Source organism: Bubalus bubalis, chromosome 6 (assembly GCF_019923935.1).
Source record: "Bubalus bubalis isolate 160015118507 breed Murrah chromosome 6, NDDB_SH_1, whole genome shotgun sequence".
NCBI lineage: Eukaryota > Metazoa > Chordata > Mammalia > Artiodactyla > Bovidae > Bubalus > Bubalus bubalis.
Genome location: NC_059162.1, coordinates 84720643 through 84738922, shown reverse-complemented (window position 1 = coordinate 84738922; position 18280 = coordinate 84720643). Strand labels below are relative to the sequence as shown.

At 39.2% G+C, this 18280-nt stretch overlaps 1 long non-coding RNA gene across 2 annotated transcripts in view; it reads right to left on the bottom strand.

Moving 5' to 3' along the window:
- Positions 1 to 18280, bottom strand: part of LOC123334105 — a 32563-nt gene that overhangs the window by 1464 nt on the left and 12819 nt on the right. Inside the window, exon 1 of one of the 2 annotated variants that reach the window (XR_006641217.1) lies at positions 16727 to 16785. The exons of the other annotated variant lie outside the window; for it this stretch is intronic. This is a non-coding gene — a long non-coding RNA (uncharacterized LOC123334105). Of the gene's footprint in view, positions 1 to 16726; positions 16786 to 18280 lie in introns of those variants that run through there. 2 annotated transcript variants of the gene reach the window in all.

Sequence of the window (18280 nt, the reverse complement as noted above, 5' to 3'; positions counted from 1 at the left end):
GGAGGGCTCTGTGAGCCATGGTGCAAACATTAGGTACTATCCTAGTGAAATAGGAAGCCAGTGGAGAGTTTTGAGCAGTGTCTTCTTTTACAACATGTGGACAACGATATGCTCTCAGAGGGCCATTGTGAAATAATGTATGTAAAGCACATAGCAGAAGGCCTCTTACATAATTGGTACACAATAAATGTTTGCTACCACATTGATGTCCATTAAATTCATAGCCTCTTTACCTTGGCCTTTCCTATATTTTATTTCATTTCTCTTTCTTTTGGTGGAAGGGAGAGTACATAATAAATCAAAAGGATGCCCTTGCTCTTGAAAGCCTGATATATACTTATGAATAGTCTAACAAAAACCTAACAGTTCCAGACTACACATGCTTTTAGCAACTGAACCAAAGCCAGACTTCTTGTTTTTAATATCTTCATGGCGGGAGCTAAGAACATTTTGTGACTGAAGGAAAGTTAAAGTTGAGTGTGACTGGCCTTTGCCCACTAATTCAATCACCAAATACATATGGAAGACCTCCATAAAGTTCAATGGCTTTTAACCCAAAAGTCCTGGATCAAATGTCAGCTCTGCTCTTTACTTAATGTGTGACTGTGAGTTTATCACTTAATTTCTCCCAAGTCTATTTCCTCATATTCAAAATGGGAATACTTTAGAAGAGACTTTGTTGTAGGGGCTAAAATGAAAAGGAAGAAAAACCCAGCATCACTTGGTGTGAGAAGTCATAGAATAACACAAATAATTTTTAAATGTGGGCATCCATCATCTTTAAATTTTTTAAATGCCCATTATGTGGGCAAGCATCATCTTCCTAGATGAACTAATTGCGAAGTAGGAATAATTTAGTTCAAAGTTCTACTACCTTGGAAAATTTAATTTCAACAATTGAGCATCCACTAGTAAAATTACTCTGATAATCCCTCTGAAAGATGTAACCCTGAATAACATCTGGCTCAGTTAGGACCCTTTAGGACAAAGCTCCATCCTAGCAAAGCATGCTGGGAAGCACCTGAAAGGGAAATCCAGCTTTCCATCTGGGTTCAGGAATGGGTATCTACACTATCCCATTTCACATGTCCATATCTTTCTTACTTTCGTTATCACTAACCCTTATGCTGCTGCTAAGTTGAGTCAGTCGTGTCTGACTCTGTGTGACCCCATAGATGGCACCCAACAGACTCCTCTGTCCCTGGGATTCTCCAGGCAAGAATACTGGAGTGGGTTACCATTTCCTTCTCCAATGCATGAAAGTGAAAAGTGAAAGTGAAGTCACTCAGTCATGTCCAACTCTTAGCGACCCCATGGACTGTAGCCTACCAGGCTCCTCCATCCATGGGATTCTCCAGGCAAGAGTACTGGAGTGGGGTGCCATTGCCTTCTCCCACTAACCCTTATACTACATCTATAAAGTAAATATTTTTATCTCTCTTTTACAGATGAGAAATGGAGATGCAGTAAGTGGAAAGCACTCATCTAGTGTTTTCCAGTTGGCTAAGTGGTAGGTCTGAATTCTTTTGATTTTGATTTTGGCAAAGATTTATAAGATACCTACTTTGAATCAGATACTGTCATAGGTACCAGGGCTATAAGGGTGGGCAAAACATGCCTGACCGCTTGGAGTTTACATTCAAGATTTGAACTCAGATCTGACCTACTCGGAAACTTCCATCTTTCATCCAGACCCAGTGCTTCATTGCAACAGTGCTGTGTGGGGAGAGGATCCTGACCCCAATTCGGTGAGTGACGATGGTCCCATTATGTCATTTTTATTCTCTTTCTGATTTAATCAGAACACTTGGTTAAATTAATATATAGCTTAGTCATGCATATGATCTTTTTTCCCCAAACATTTTTTTCATGGGGCTGTCAGTTTTTCAAACTAGCTTGATTTATACAGATATTTTATCCAGAAATAAATTGAATTAATTTAAAATGCAGAATAGAAAAGACTGCCAGTGTGCTAACAGCTCCATTTCCCTGATTAAGAGGGCTCTGTCCAAGATGACATAAAGAATAAAGCCCTCACTGGCCTAAAATTCATTTGGATGATGGTCCTAGAAGAGAGATTCTAGAAGAACACTGTCTTGTCTGAAGAATAGAAACCTACCCCAAGTCCTGTTGCCAGACTGATTTTCAAAAATATTACTTTGTACATGCACTTTGGTCAAAAGCTTTTGTGGTTTTTCTATGCTTGCAGAATAAAAATTCCAAATCCCTAAAGTTGTCATTCAAAGTCACAAATTTTTCTCAAACTTCTTTAGTCTTATCCCTCACCCTGACACTTTCCCAAATTTTGGGAGGTGAAGATTGGACTTTGAGGTCCCCACTGTTATAGAGTAGAGGTGTTACCTTAACCAAGTCACTTTGCCCCTCAGAGTTTGCTTTATCTTGATCTATTCTTTAAAAGGAGATAATGGAATTTGTTCTCTCCTCCCTTAGATCTGAGGAGGAGCTCAAGTAAGGCAAAAAATTTTATAAACAAGAAAGTACAATGTGCAAACCACCTTGCAATATCTTTGCTCCACCCACAATGATCAACTCTTCTTCCCATATATAACCATACACATGTCTGTTACGTGTCCTTTCTCCCTTTATGCCACATGCATGCCCCCTCCTCCCTGGCTGTCTAAATAAGAGCTTGTCTTTCTTCAGAAGCTTGATCCTAAAAGAAATTAGTTGTTTAACTATCCTAGCCCTCAAGAGAATCTCCTCCTCTATTGACCTGCCATGGTTTCATGCACGTAGGACTCGATCTTTGCTACCTTTTTGCTGTCATTCTTCAGCGTCTCACCAATTAGCTTGTAAATCCCACAGGAGAGATTGAATTTTGCAGTAATCTGTGTTATTGCATAAAATATGAATTAGATTCAGCTAATACTTATTGCATGCCTACAACATGCCTGCACTGCATCAAGGACAATGGTTTGCTTCCTCACCATCTCCTTTACTCCTAAGACAGATATTACTCTTATTCACAATTTACACACACACAGACGAAGATTCAGAGGAGCTAACTCTTCATTGTTCCACATCTCATAGCTAGTACATGGCAGAGCTGAAACCTGATTCCAGGGCAGATTTCAAAGCCCATGTTCTTTTCACCAAAATATGCCGTCTCCTTTATGAAGTGTCGGCTGATGCCCATGCTAATCGTGATGATGGTAGGTAACTGGGGCATCAAATGGGGTCTCTAGTAGCTCAGAGCACTAACCATCTGGACCTGATTATAACTGACCATACGGATTCATATCTGACTATTCATCCTACAAATATATATTTCTCTGGCTTTTATTTTTTATATAGGTTAAGCATATAAAAGTACAGGAAATGATATGGAATAAAATCTGTAATTCAAAACTTAAATGCCCTTATCATTACAATTTTAGTTATTTTTAACTCCTCATGCTCCAGTTTCCTCATATGAAATGTGAGAACAGAATTACCAGTCCCACAGGATTGTGCAAAGATCAGTTGAGATGTATAAACAGAAATCTGCATTAGTAGTTGTTATAATAATAGTGGGAAATGAGCAGGAATGATATCCAGTAACAGCTAGTTAATTCTAATTTATTGTGTGTGCCAACATCAAGTAAATATTCTCTTTGTAAAATCTCTGAATAGAGAATAATCTAGGCAATTAAGAGTTCACAGAAATTTGTATGGAGATAAAAATGATTCAGAATAATTATAAAAAGCAAAGTCTTCATAGAAATCTTTAAGTATTTTTAAAACCTGCACTCTAATGTGCTTTCTGTTACTAGAGAATTTCTACCATAGGGTTATATATTGTCTAGGAGGATAAGGGGACCATTTCTGAGTGGGTTTGTGTCAAATATACTTACATATTTAATGCTACTAAGTACACGCCCATATGTGTGCTATTGACAGAATGGGGCAAGAGAGACAGCTTTCATCAGCTAGCTCTGGCTGCTATAATAAAATACCACAAACTTTGTGGCTTAAACAACAGAAATTTATGTCTCAGCATTCTGGAAGGTGGAAGTCCAAGATCAATGTGTCAGGTCATCTGGTTCCTGAATTTTAGTCTTCTTGCTGTGTTTCAGCACTGGCTCCCTGATCTTTACTTCTAAGGACACTAACCTCATTCTGAGGACTTCATCTTCAAGACCTAATCTAAATCTAACAAATTCCCAAAGACCCCATCTCTATCACATTGGGTGTCAGGATTTCAACAGATGAATTTGGGTGAGGTGTAAGACACACATTCAGTCCATAGCACTGTGTGAGGTGAAGTCACAGACAAGTGATACATTCGCTCTGCCATCAAAATAACTTCTCTTCCAATGGGTGGTCAGTTGTGTGTCTGGAAGGCAAAGGATGGAGACTAATGGAATTAGTAGGGGAGAAGCTTTCTAATTAGACACAATATGGGACTAGAAGATATGTATCTGTTGCAATACATGAATGAATTAATATATAATTTAAATAATTCCATTGAATTGGAGCTGCTAGGATTTCCAAACTAGATTTCCCTCTACTATATGGACAGGACCTCATCAATCTTATCCCCCAGTGTCTATGTGGCTCTATTTCCTAAAATCACACAAATCTTAGATTTGTAATCTTTGGTAATGTAATGTCACAAAGAAATTGCTTTTCTCCTGTTACTATTCAGTTCAGTCATCCTCATATATGCTTACTCTTTACTAGTCACTTGTGTTATTTCATTTTCTTCTGTTTTGCATTTCCTGTGGAATATCAATGTCTTTTTACTAATTTCTAAGAATTCATTTATAACTAAGGATGTTAACCAATTGTTATATAGTACAAATGAAATATATTTTATTGCCATCAATTTGCTATGGTATTTTGTTTTTTGGTTGTGTATTAAAATAGAATCATGTAGTGTTATAAAACAAAAGAAAGGAAAAAATCTTACATAAAACTCTAATATATGAATAGCAGAAGTAGAGTATATCCAGTTTAAATGAAGATGCAGGAACCAGACTTTTTTCTTGGCCTCTGTAGTAGTCTACTAGGGCTGCCATAACAGAATACCATAGACTGGGTGGGTTAAACAACAGACATTTATTTTCTGATAATTCTGGAGCCTGGACAACCAAGATCAAGTCATCAACAGTGTTGGTTTCCGGCGAGAGTTCTCTTCTTCCCTTGACAGTGGTTACTTTCTGAATGTGTCCTCTCATGACCTTTCCTCTGTGCACATACCTTCCTGATGTCTCTTCTTCATATAAGGACACCAGTCTTAGGACTTCCCTGGTGGTTCAGATGGTAAAACGTCTGTCTACAATGTGAGAGACCTGGGTTCGATCCCTGGGTTGGGAAGATTCCCTGGAGAAGGAAATGGCAACCCACTCCAGTACCCTTGCCTTGAAAATCCTATGAATGGAGGAGCTTGGTGCAGGCTACTATCCACGGGGTCGCAAAGAGTCGGGCACAACTGAGCGACTTCACTCACTTAGTGAATTAGGACCCCATCCATATGACTATATTTAACCTTAATAACCTCCTCAAAGGCCCTATCCTCAAATACAGTCACGCTGGAGGTTAGAGCTTTAACATACAGATTTTGGAGAGATGCCATTCAGTTCATCTTCCATACTGTTTACATAGTCTGTAAGGCATTTTTAAGAAACTCTAATAGTTTATGGAGAAAAGTATGAAAATCATTGGTCTACATCATCAATGGCTCACCTATATCACTCAAACCTTTTAGAATATTACAGTGGATTGACCAGTGTTTCTCATTGGTTTGTGTTTATTTCTTCTTACTAGAATTAAGTCAACAATGACTAGAAAGCAGTTTAAGTAAATGGGATCTGGTTAGCAGGAAATAATTCACTTAACTAAATGCACCTATTTCCAAGGACATTTTCTCTGGATTTGGCCAGGTCCACACAGATTTTAGACTCTACAGTGTTGAGCTTTTCTGTGCTGTGTGCAGCAGCCAACAAATGCCTTGTGTGCATTTAAAAAGGGGCATTAAGAGTCTACTTTACCTTCCTTTCTGGAGGCTTAGGTAAAACTCTTTGATTGGCTGGAAAAAAATACTAAATATAAATCCTGAATTATCTTTAGTGTTATCAGACACTATAAAGGATATATAAACTACTCTATGTAGCAGACGATAAAAAGAAATTTACAAGAAAGCATCATTATGACCTTCAAAGTTACAAAATTTGTAGTAGCAGAATTAAATTTGTAGTAACCAAGATTAAACTTCAGATTTTTGATCCAAAGCTACCATCTCTCCACTAAATCACACAACCAATAGAAAAGACATTGCTGTGTCTTTTTATAGCTAGACCACAACTAGAAATCATGTGGCTTCCTATGTGATTTGCATAAGAAAATTAAAACTTTAATGGGGTAGAATGGAAATACTAAACCAAATTTATAAACTGATCTCTATTTTATAAATTAATTGGTAAATGTAACCTTCTTTCTTAATAGAAAAGTTCTTTTTTTTTCTCAAAATGTCATCAGTGCCAACTCTGAATTCCATAAAGTGTTAATGAAAAGCTGTGGAGAAAGTGTTTTCAAATTCATACTTGCATGAGAAAATTACAGATATCTGGATATATGCCAGAACCTCAAAGATAGGGCAAACCTGGTATCATTTCCAAAGATGATAAATAAGCGCATCCCAGGAAATTAAGATGTTTATGTATGACTTTATCCCTGGCAAGATAACTGGTCATAAACAGATTTCTTGTTAGCATGTGAGAAAAGCAAAGTGATCACATGGAGTCATCATGGATTCACTTGGGAAAGAGTCTACCAAACAAACCTCGTAAAGTTAATATGACATTTAAAGTTAATACGACATTATCTTTGACAAGTAACAGAATGTCACAAAAATCTGTAATGCAGCAAAGTCTAGTAGCACATAACAAAATCTCTCATGATATCCTTATGGACAAGATGAGGTCATTAGCATTAGCTGTAATACTGAATAATAGTTGGTAGAACAATTATAATTATTGATGTTAACTCTTTGCTATCGTAACCACTAGGTCAGTGGACCTTGTTTTCCTGGGAATGAAGAGAGACAGCAACGAGGGGGGAAAGTCTTTGAAAATAGAAAAACGTAGAATGAAACTAGCAGCATCAGGGCTACATGCAAAGAGTGGTATGTCCATTCAGTGCAGTCCAGTGTCAAGAATCAGAGAAATAATATCTTTGAGGACTGGGCAGTTCTGTAGCTTCAGAAGCATAGAATGGAGAAGGCAAATGATTCCACTCCAATTATAAGTCCTTCCAGGAATCCCACTCAGAAATAAAGTACAAGAGACAAAAGCAGGTTACACTGTCGCCCCTCTTACCAGGGGAAAACTGCTGCAGGATTTAACAGAAAAGCTAACTCTGCGTAATAGACAATGTGCTCAACAAGATCACCAATCACCTCCACATTATTAAAGTTTCCATTCTCCATCTTCATCTTTATTGGTGTTTCAGCAACACTCCCTATGCACTACAAGCTCCTGTTGGTTTTCAGGACAGCAACCTCCCTGGCCACTCTTTGTCACTCTCCTTCACTCATTTCCCCTTGTCTTAATATTGAGGTATCCCAGAAGCAACTCCTTCATTGTCTTCTCTTCTTTATGTACACTCACTACCCTAGAGAACTCATCCAATTTCCTGGTTTGAAATTCCATCTATATTTTGACATCTCAAATTATTATCTCTAGCCCAAACCTCTCTCCTGAAGTCCAGATTCATATATCCAACTTCTTACTCGACATCTCCATTTTCATGTCTAGTAGAGATTAAATCCAAAATTAAACTCTGTTTTCCCTCTGAAACTCTCTCCATCCACAGTCTTTTCCATCTCAATTTCTAGCAACTTGCTCCTTCCAGTTGCTGAGGCTAAAAATCTTGGAATCATTCTTGACTCCTCTCTTTATTCCTTGCATACAGTCTGCCAGGAAATTCTATTGGATCTATTTTCAGAATACATCTAGAATCTGATTGGTTCTTGTTGCTGCTACTATTTCAGGCCAAAGTACTGAAACTTTCCCCTGAACTCTTGCAACAACTTCCTAATAGGTCTTCCTACATCTAACCTTGTTTCCCTACAATATGTTCTCAGGAAAAGTGCCACAGTGATTCATTTAAAATTTAAAGATCATTTCATTACATTATTCAAAACCTGCCAATAGCTCTCAATTTCACTCAGAGTAAAAGCCAAAGTCACTCAATGCTTACCAAACCCACTATTACCTAGCTTTCCATTAATTCTCTGTCCTTTACTACTCCCCCATTTGTGACCCTGCTCCTTGCTGTTTCTCAAAGATGCTGGACTCACTCCCAGCTCAGAGTCTACCTGGAATTCTATTCCTTCTGCCTGGAATTCTCTTACCTCCAATAACCAGGTGATTCAATTCCTCACTTCTGTCAAAAAGTTACTCAAATTTCACCTTCTTCTGGAGGTTCGCCTTGAACAGTTTGCTTAATACAACAATCTGTCTACCCACTCCATGAAACTCTCATCTCTTACACTTCTATTTTCCTTTTTTCATTGTAATTATGATCTCATAATTTACCTAATTTACTTGTTGGTTGGTTTTAATGTTTATTACCTATTTCTCTCCGCTAGAACAGTAACTCCATGAAGACAAAGTCCTTTATCCATTTTCTCATTGATATACTTCAAACATGTAAAAGTGTACTTGGAACATAGCAATCAATAAATATTTGTTGAACTAATGCAGTTTAGAACCTTCCTCACATTCATCTTTTCCCCATATCCTAGATTTAAGACGATGAGAGCTCTGCATTCTCCTACGAAGACAGAGAAGCTTCTGCTACTGAAGAAATACAAGCAAAAGGATCAAAATCTGAGAACAGGGGAAATCTGGACCAGGTGCCAGATGAGAGGATCAGAAAAGCCCTTTAACCATTTGACCAGGAATTGCCAATTCTCTTTCTTCATCTTCAGTTCTAGAAAGGTATTGATATAATGGCTGGTTGTCTCTTCCTTGGTTTGGAGGTCAAGGAACCCTACTCTTGTAAGTGATTCACACTCTTTTCCACTAACTGGGATAAAGTAAGGACCCAACCAGTTTTGCCAGAATAAAGGAGGGATGATAGATTGATGTCAACCCATCACCATTCAGTTTTACTCCCATTAAGGGTAGTTGGCAATGGCACCCCACTCCAGTACTCTTGCCTGGAAAATCCCATGGACAGAGGAGCCTGGTAGGCTGCAGTCCATGGGGTCACTAGGAGTTAGACACGACTGAGCGACTTCACTTTCATTTTTCACTTTCATGCATTGGAGAAGGAAATGGCAACCCACTCCAGTGTTCTTGCCTGGAGAATCCCAGGGACAGGGGAGCCTGATGGGTTGCCGTCTCTGGGGTCACACAGAGTCGGACACGACTGAAGCAACTTAGCAGCAGCAGCAGCAGCAGCAAGGGTAGTTGGCACAATGGTACAGGATGATCTAAAAAATCTGTCAAGGTCACATGATTCCCTCGGGAACTCCTAAAAGTTTACCTTCTATCTCTATGAACCTAACTATGAAGTCATAGTTAGGTTTCTTCTCCCCATGGGATTTCTTTGGAAGGAATGATGCTAAAGCTGAAACTCCAGTACTCTGGCCACCTCATGCGAAGAGTTGACTCATTGGAAAAGACTCTGATGCTGGGAGGGTTTGGGGGCAGGAGGAGAAGGGGATGACAGAGGATGAGATGGCTGGATGGCATCACTGACTCGATGGACGTGAGTCTGGGTGAACTCTGGGAGTTGGTGATGGACAGGGAGGCCTGGCGTGCTGTGATTCATGGGGTCACAAAGAGTCAGACACAACTGAGTGACTGAACTGAACTGAACTTTTCTTTTGGATGTCCCTTAGGCATTGACCTTTTCTCCTTTGGGACAGAAACTTCATGCTTATTTTATTGTATAGCCTCAAACATTACAAAAGTCACCCAAATCATCCCTAAATCATACCAGTTATCTGAAATTCTACCTTGTCAGATTTGTTCCATATTCAGCTCCTGCTGAATGAGAATGAGAATTTTCCTAGGAATGACAACCTAGAAGAAATATTTCAATGGTTTTTACTATCTTCTTTATTTGGTTCAAATTTATTCAATATATTCCCTCAATGGCTTGAATAATTACATGACAACATGCTTGTCAAATTTGCAGGTGACAAACAGCAAGTATAAATAGCTCTTATTTTAAATGATACACTCAAGAATCCAGAATAACTCAAGCAATTTAAGAAAAGATGATAATAAAGTGATAATTCATAGAGGTGACTAGGCCAACACCTGACACATAGTAGGCATTCTATAAATGCTTGTGGTTGTATACAGAGGTTATAAAAACCAATAATAGATGCATAGGTTTATTGGATGATAAATGCCATAAGAGTCAGTTCTGTGACAAAATGGGGCTATTGCTAGTGAGAGCACACCAACAATTATTGTGTTGATTTGTGGGATTCACATTTTTCAACTAATGTTGACAAATTTGAGTGATACCTGAGAAAAATGATTATGAAACTGAAAGATTATACACTGATTTATTCATTCATTATGTAGTCTGGAGTGCCTATTCTTTAAAAGCCTTGGGCTAGTCATTAAGGATACAGACTGTTTCCTTAGCTATATGTAATAGCTAAAAAAACTGAATATATAACTCATTATTTTGCCATTGTTATTAATATTAAAATAAAATGTTATGGCATCCTTTAATAATACATATAAATAGTAACATAATATTAAGCATAAATTGACATGATTTTGAGCAAACTCTGGGAGATAGTGAATGACAGGAAAGCCTGGTATGCTGCCATTCATGGGGTTGCAGAGTTGATCACAACTGAACAACAACAAAAATCATATAATATTGCTACTGTAATAAATACAATAATATATTATGATGTAATCTTACATGTCATACTAATAATATGGAAATAACTTTATTTGACCCCATGTTATTGATTAATAATAGTAACAGGAGATGCTGGAGACAAGGGTTTGATTGCTGGGTCAGGAAGATCCCCTGGAGGAGGGCATGGCAACTCACTCCAGTATTCTTGCCTGAGAATCCCATGGACAGAGAAGCCTGGTGGGCTACAGTCCATAGGATGGCAAAGAGCTGGACACAACTAAGAAACTTAGCATGCACATACTTCATAAATACTTTTTGGCATGCCAATCTTTCCCTTATCACAATTCCATTGGAAGCTAGGACACAATTTCTATGACATCCTTCTATTAAAGTCTTTAAAATAAGAAAAAATACTCTAAATATGGAATCCTTCTGAAAGATTGCACTTTTCCACAATCATTATACTTTTCTTGTTCACACCTTATTTGATGCTAATTCTTTAGTATGTGCCTTTACTGAGTTTTTCTAAAGCGTTCAACATACTTTCATTGAAACAAAAGCTATCCTTCTTTTTAAGTATTATTTTATTGCTGTTGTTGCTTAGTTGCTGAGTCATGTCTGACTCTTTTGTGACCCCAAGGATTATACCCTGACAGACTCCTCTGTCCAAGGAATTTCCTAGGCAATAATACTAGAGCAGGTTACCATTTCCTTCTCCAGGGGATCTTCATGGACCAGGGATCAAACCTGGGTCTCCTGCATTACAGGTGGATTCTTTACCACTGATCCAACAGGGAAGCCCCTAATATTTTGTTAGCTTGAGTAATATTTACTCAAATTATATATCTATAGTGAAAACTCTGAGCTTCCCAGGTGGTGCTAGTGGTAAAAACCCACTGCCAATGCAGGTGACATTTAGAGATGTGGGTTCCATCCCTGGGTTGGGAAGATCCCCCGGAGGAGAGCATGGCAACCCATTACAGTATTCTTGCCTGGAAAATCCCATGGACTGGAAAATCCCATGGACAAGGAGCCTGGTGGGCTACAGTCCATAGCATCACAAAGAGTCAAACATGACTGAAGCAACTTAGCACACACACACAGTGAGAATTCCAATGGTATAAGGAATTTGGTAACTAACGCAAGTGACTCTGCAAAAGCATATGTCAGTGATTGGAGCAGAAGTACAATTGAGCATCAGAGTATTGCCTACTGGCCACAGGTATGCTGTAGAATCCATTACAATGCTTTACTATGGACAGTGAGAAATGGAAGATTTCCTGCCACATCAGTAAACAAAGGATGTCACAAGTCATCAGTGATTGCAACCACTGCTAATGGCGAGGTGGTAAGCCATGAGGAAACTCAGGAAGGAAAGAATACTTGCCAAGAAAGAATACTTGCAGCAGTCAGACTGCAGCCACTCCCCCATGGTGAACCCTGAGGAAACTCAGATATGAAGACACAGGATACTGGCCCCAGATAGGTGAGGTGCCTATGGAAGGAAAGATTTCAGGGAGCCAAGACTCTCGCATCTTCTCATACATAGAAAAGCACTAAATTTTGTAACTTGAGATATCTGGTTTCCCTCTAATTAACAATAATCTTTTGACATTCAGACTACCTGCTCTTTGTTGCAAAACTTCTATATCACCTGACTCCCCCCTACCACCCTCATCTCCTCAAAGCATTTCTCCCAGGGTTACTTGATATGCTTCTTATCAAGCTTGAAGTCCTAAAATTTCCCACTGAATAAAACTTCACTCTCAGCTTTCAGGATGTACATATTGTTAAGTCAGGAAGAGGAAAAACAGCATTTAATTGTGCAAGTTGATTAATCTAGCCAAATGGTTGAGTGGAAGTGGGCTAAGATAAATAATAACTGAACACTAAACCCACTTTCATATAGCTTTCATATAGTGGGTTTCATAAACCCTCTTTCAGAGTTTTCTCTCTAGAAAATGCACCCAAAATTTCAGTCTCCTCCTTAAATTCCTTTAACTGTCCCCATGTAAAGTGAAACTCCATGGACAAAACAGTGAGAGATAAAATTTAGCTTATCCAGGAAAGATTCCCTTCAGGTTATCTTTTACTGAGTTCTGAATAGTTTATGTTAAAATAATTAATTATAGGAATAATCAGCATCTAGGTGATGTTTCCTGCTCCAAGGAGCATTTAGTTCTGCCTCTGGCAGTGGCTAGGGGCACTCTCAGTGACAACTTCACTTCAGGTCATTTATAGTGATTGAGTCTCTAGAGAGCCTGACTATTTCTGGCTCTCTGTCCCAGAGAGTAGAGGCCTTTGAGTTCCCAATTTAATAACTGATTTACTGTGACTCCCCATCCACAGTGGGCCTTGGACCTCACATGCCAACCTCTTGGCTGCTTCTGCCTGAATCGGCAGATGTTCCTGGATGACCAGGGGTTCCACCTGCCAGATTCACCCCTCTGAGTTATGAGACAGTCTACAGATTAACTTTTCCTTTATCAATATCAATGTTTTCGTTCACACATATATTTGATTATTGCATGCATGCTCTACCCTGGGTCTGGTGCTAAGTCCTGAGGATACAGAAATGACACAGAACAATGTCTGGATTCAATAAACTGCTAACAGGCTTTCTGAAGGTGTTTTAATTTCAAAGAACCCCTCATGATCTGGGGTACAGTCTCCTGTTGTACAGTCTCCTGCCATCCTTAGCCCCCACTATAATTTGCCTTCAGGGGATTGATTATAATTTTACATATATGTGTATATATATTACTATTTGTTAAATATCTATTTCTACCATTAGACTACAATGCCATGATGGTCATTACTGTGCCCGCTGTATAATCTATAAGTTATTGCTAAAGATATAAAAAGGAATGAATGAATGATTAATCACTGGAGGCTAGCAGATCTAATAGGATGTGGTAGGAATAATATTGGAAAGGTAGATGGGGCTGTTTGTGAGGAGCCTTGAATGACCTGCTAGGTCATAATGGCTTTAAACCTTAAATAGTGAGGAAGCTCAGAAAACTGAGATAACAGCATACACAAAGGCAAGAAGATGTTCAGCCCAGATCTGAGTAGAAAAGCAAGTAATCCTATTTGGTTAAAAGAAGATAGCATGGTGCTACCTCAGGTCACTGACTCAAAATGAACAAAGGGGATCACCCAGTTTCTTCTTATGACACATTCAGCTCCCAGATTTGGAGAACTGTTTTGCATCTTCCTGACTTTAATAAGAAGCTCTTCAAGGGAAGCACAATAGCACTGATTGGGATCAAATCTCTGGGCAGAGTTCCATCTCCTAGACCAAACCTGGGAGGCAGGAGCACTTCAGCAATGAAATATACTGATTGTCAAGGACATTTCAGGATCATCAGAGTAGATATGAATGTTGATTGGCATGATCTTAAATGGGGTTACAGGGAGAGAACCCAGAGGAAGAGCTGGAGCATGTGAATAGAAATCAGTGATTCCCTTGCTTGGCTGACTCTCCCATGGCAGGATCTCAGAGGGTGGCAGGAGATTTTCTCATTCATCCAGCAAATGTTTACTGAACACCTACAAGGTGTCAAGGTACTGCCTACACTAGACCCTAGAGATACAAGGTTGAGGGAGTGGCCAGGGCTGCCTAGAAGTTCAAGGTCTAGTTGGGAAGAATGGCGAGGATCAGGCATTTAGATAAAGTATGGTAAGTGTTCTGCTCCTAATAAGAACAAAATGTGAGTCCAGAGCAGTAGTCTCTAATGCAGCAGTAGATTCAGGAAAAGTTTCTGGGAGGAAAAAAAGTCTTAAGTTAGATGTTAACCCTAAGTCCAGGTTAATCTAGTTGGAGGGAAATGTTATTGGTCACAATTTTTAGATGCATGAAAAATAAAAATTAATGCTACAGAAAGTAGTTTACCATTATTGCTTCTCTTCTTCTTCCCCCACCACTTCCCTGTGCTCCTTCTACTCTTCTTCTTTCAGTTTTGTTGTTGTTGTTGTTCAGTTGCTAAGTCATGTCCAACTCTTTGAAATCCCATGGACTGCAGCACGCCAGGCTTCCCTGTCCTTCAATGTCTCCCGGAGTTTGCTCAAACTCATGTCCATTGAGTCGATGATGCCATACAACCATCTCATCCTCTGTCTCCCTCTTTTCTTCATGCCTTTAATCTTTCCCAGCATCAGGGTCTTTTCCAATGAATCAGCTCTTCACATCAGGTGGCCAGAATATTGGACCTTCATCATCAGTCCTTCCAGTGAATAGTCAGGGTTGATTACCTTTAGGATTGACTGGTTTGATCTCCTTGCTATGATTATTACTATTATCAACAACAATAGTAATAAGACGTAACATTTTGAGCAGGTACCATGAGCCGGGCATTGTTTCGATCATACTGTATGTTATGTTTAATCTTTGCAAGCACTATTTGAAGTAGGCACTATTGTTAGCCAATTTTAGAGATGAAGAAACTGATGTAAAGAAGTTATTTTGCTAGAGTAAGGCTACATAACTAATAACTAAGGTAGAGAGTATTTGGACTCAGTCTCTCTGACCTTGAAGCTTCTACTGTTGCTGTCTCTGTCAGAAAATTAGAGACAAAGCCTGTTCCTTCCTACTTGTGTCACAAGTCCCTGAGCCAAATTATGTTTGACAGAGCCTAAATCATATGCATATGTCTTAGCTACAGAGGGGGTTGTAATGAACCAATGATATCTCATCCCCTATGCAGTAAAACTATCTGTCCCACAAAGATCTCAAAATGGAAGTTTCTCTATACTTAGAAAAGGGTCCTATCGATAGATAAACAATGACAGGGATGAAAAATTTTCCAGGCACAGGAAGACATTTGCAAAGACATAGAAGCAATAAAGAGCAAAGATATTTCAACAAACTGCAGTTAGTTGCTATGAACAGCACTTAGAATGAAAGTCTGGGGTGAGTATGAGAAGGGGATACAGATGCAGCAGCCTCAGATCATCAAAGGCCTCATACTCCATGGTGAAGGTGCTGCATTTTATCTCTAGGGCAATGAAGTAAGGAGTTTTAAGCAAAGGAATGATGCAATCACATTTGCAACTGGAAAGATTTCACTGGATGCAGAGAATGAAGGTAAAGAGAAAGCTACCAATATCCAGAGCATGACCATGTAATTTGTTACGTCTGAAGGGGGATCAATTAAAGTGTGAAGGGGAGTGCACCTATGTGTACTAAAAAACAGGCATTTACTGTCACCACATTTCAAGTAAACAGAGGGGTAAGAGGAAAAGATTGAAAGAAGAGAAATAAATTATTTGCAGAATAGTTTCACCAAGCAAAGACCTAGAGTTTTAAAAACATCTCATTTCCTACTCATAATGGAATGGTTTTAAGTTATCCCATTTGAATGGAAACCAATTCCTTGAGATTAAATTAGTTGTCCAGGATCGCAGTGGTAGGAAACCAAAAACTCAAACCCCAATCCAGTTCTGCCAGACATGAAAGCATGACCTCTATCCAATTTTCTTACCCCACATACAAAGACTACTGTCCATCTGCTATAAACTAGAATGATGATTAAAAACATGTCTTTTGGAGACAGACAAGCCTAGATTTGAAGACTGGTTATGCCACCACATACACATGGACTATACCAAGAAGCCAAAAAAGTCTTTTAATCTAAGTCTGTTCCTTCTTCTGTAAAATAGGAACACTAATATTATGTACCTCAAGGTTTGTGGTTAGAATTAAACAGAATATACAAAGTGCTTGAGTACACAAAGTATTCAATATATGACAGCTTTCATATTACTAATACTTGATATATTCAGTTCAGTTGCTCAGTCATCTCCTACTCTTTGCAACCCCATGGACTGCAGCACGCCAGGCCTCCCTGTCCAACGCCAACTCCCAGAGTTTACTCAAACTCACGTCCATTGTGTTGGTGATGCCATGCAACCATCTCATTCTCGATCGTCCCCTTCTCCTGCCATCAATCTTTCCTAGCATCAGGGTCTTTTCCAATGAGTCAGTTCTTCACATCAGGTGGCCAAAACATTGGAGTCTCAGCTTCAGCATCAGTCCTTCCAATGAATATCCAGTACTGATATATTAGCTGGAACAAAATAAAGGATCAGTGACTATAAAACAAGAGGCTGTTTCTTTAACCAAAGCTGAGACTATTTTAGTTTGGCTTATTATTGAGAATTAGAGCAAGACCAAGTCAACTGGTAGAAGGATCTTTGGGCCCAGTAAGGTATGGGATCCAACATCTATTGGATCATTGAAAAAGCAAGAGTGTTCCAGGAAAACATCTACTTCTGCTTTATTGACTACACCAAAGCCTTTGACTGTGTGGATCACAACAAATTATGGAAAATTCTTAATGAGATAGGAATACCAGACCACCTTATCTGCCTCGTGAGAAATCTATATGCAGGTAGAGAAGCAACAGTTAGAAACAGACATGGAACAACAGACTGGTTCCTAATTGGGAAAGATGTCAAGGCTATATATTGTCACCCTGCTCATTTAACTTATATGCAGAGTACATTATGCAAAATGCCATGCTGGATGAAGCACAAACTGGAATCAAGATTGCTGGGAGAAATATCAATAACCTCAGATACACAGATGACACCATCTTTATGGCAGAAAGTGAAGAAGAATTAGAGTGTCTCTTAAGGAAAGTAAAAGAGTTGGCTTAAAACTCAACATTCAAAAAACTAAGATCATGGCATCTGGTCCCATCACTTCATGCCAAACAGATGGGGAAACAATGGAAACAGTGAGAGACTTTATTTTGGGGGACTCCAAAATCACTGCAGATGTTGACTGCAGCCATGAAATTAAAAGATGTTTGCTTCTTGGAAGAAAAACTATGACCAACCTAGACAGCATATTCAAAAGCAGAGACATTACTTTGCCAACAAAGGTCCATCTTGTCAAAGGTATGGTTTTTCCAGTAGTCATGTATGGATGTGAGAGTTGCACCATAAAGAAAGCTGAGCACTGAAGAATTGATGCTTTTGAACTGTGGTGTTGGAGAAGAGTCTTGAGTCTTTTGGACTGCAAGGAGATCCAACCAGTATATCCTAAAGGAAATCAGTCCTGAATATTCATTGGAAGGCCTGATGCTGAAGCTGAAACTCTGATACTTTGGCCACCTGATGTGAATTGACCCATTGGAAAAGATCCAGATGCTGGGAAAGATTGAGGGCAGGAGGAGAAGGGGACAACAGAGGATGAGGTGGTTGGATGGCATTACCAACTCGATGGACATGAGTTTGAGCAAGCTCTAGGAGTCGGTGATGGACAGGGAATCCTGGTGTGCTGGAGCCCAAGGGGTCACAAAGAGTCAGACATGAATGAACAACTGAACTGAACTGAAGTTATGGGAGGATCAACCTGAGGAGAAGCAAGGGGAAATGATGTGGAGGCTCATACACACTGCTTTATCCACAGAACACTTGGCCAATCAGTTCA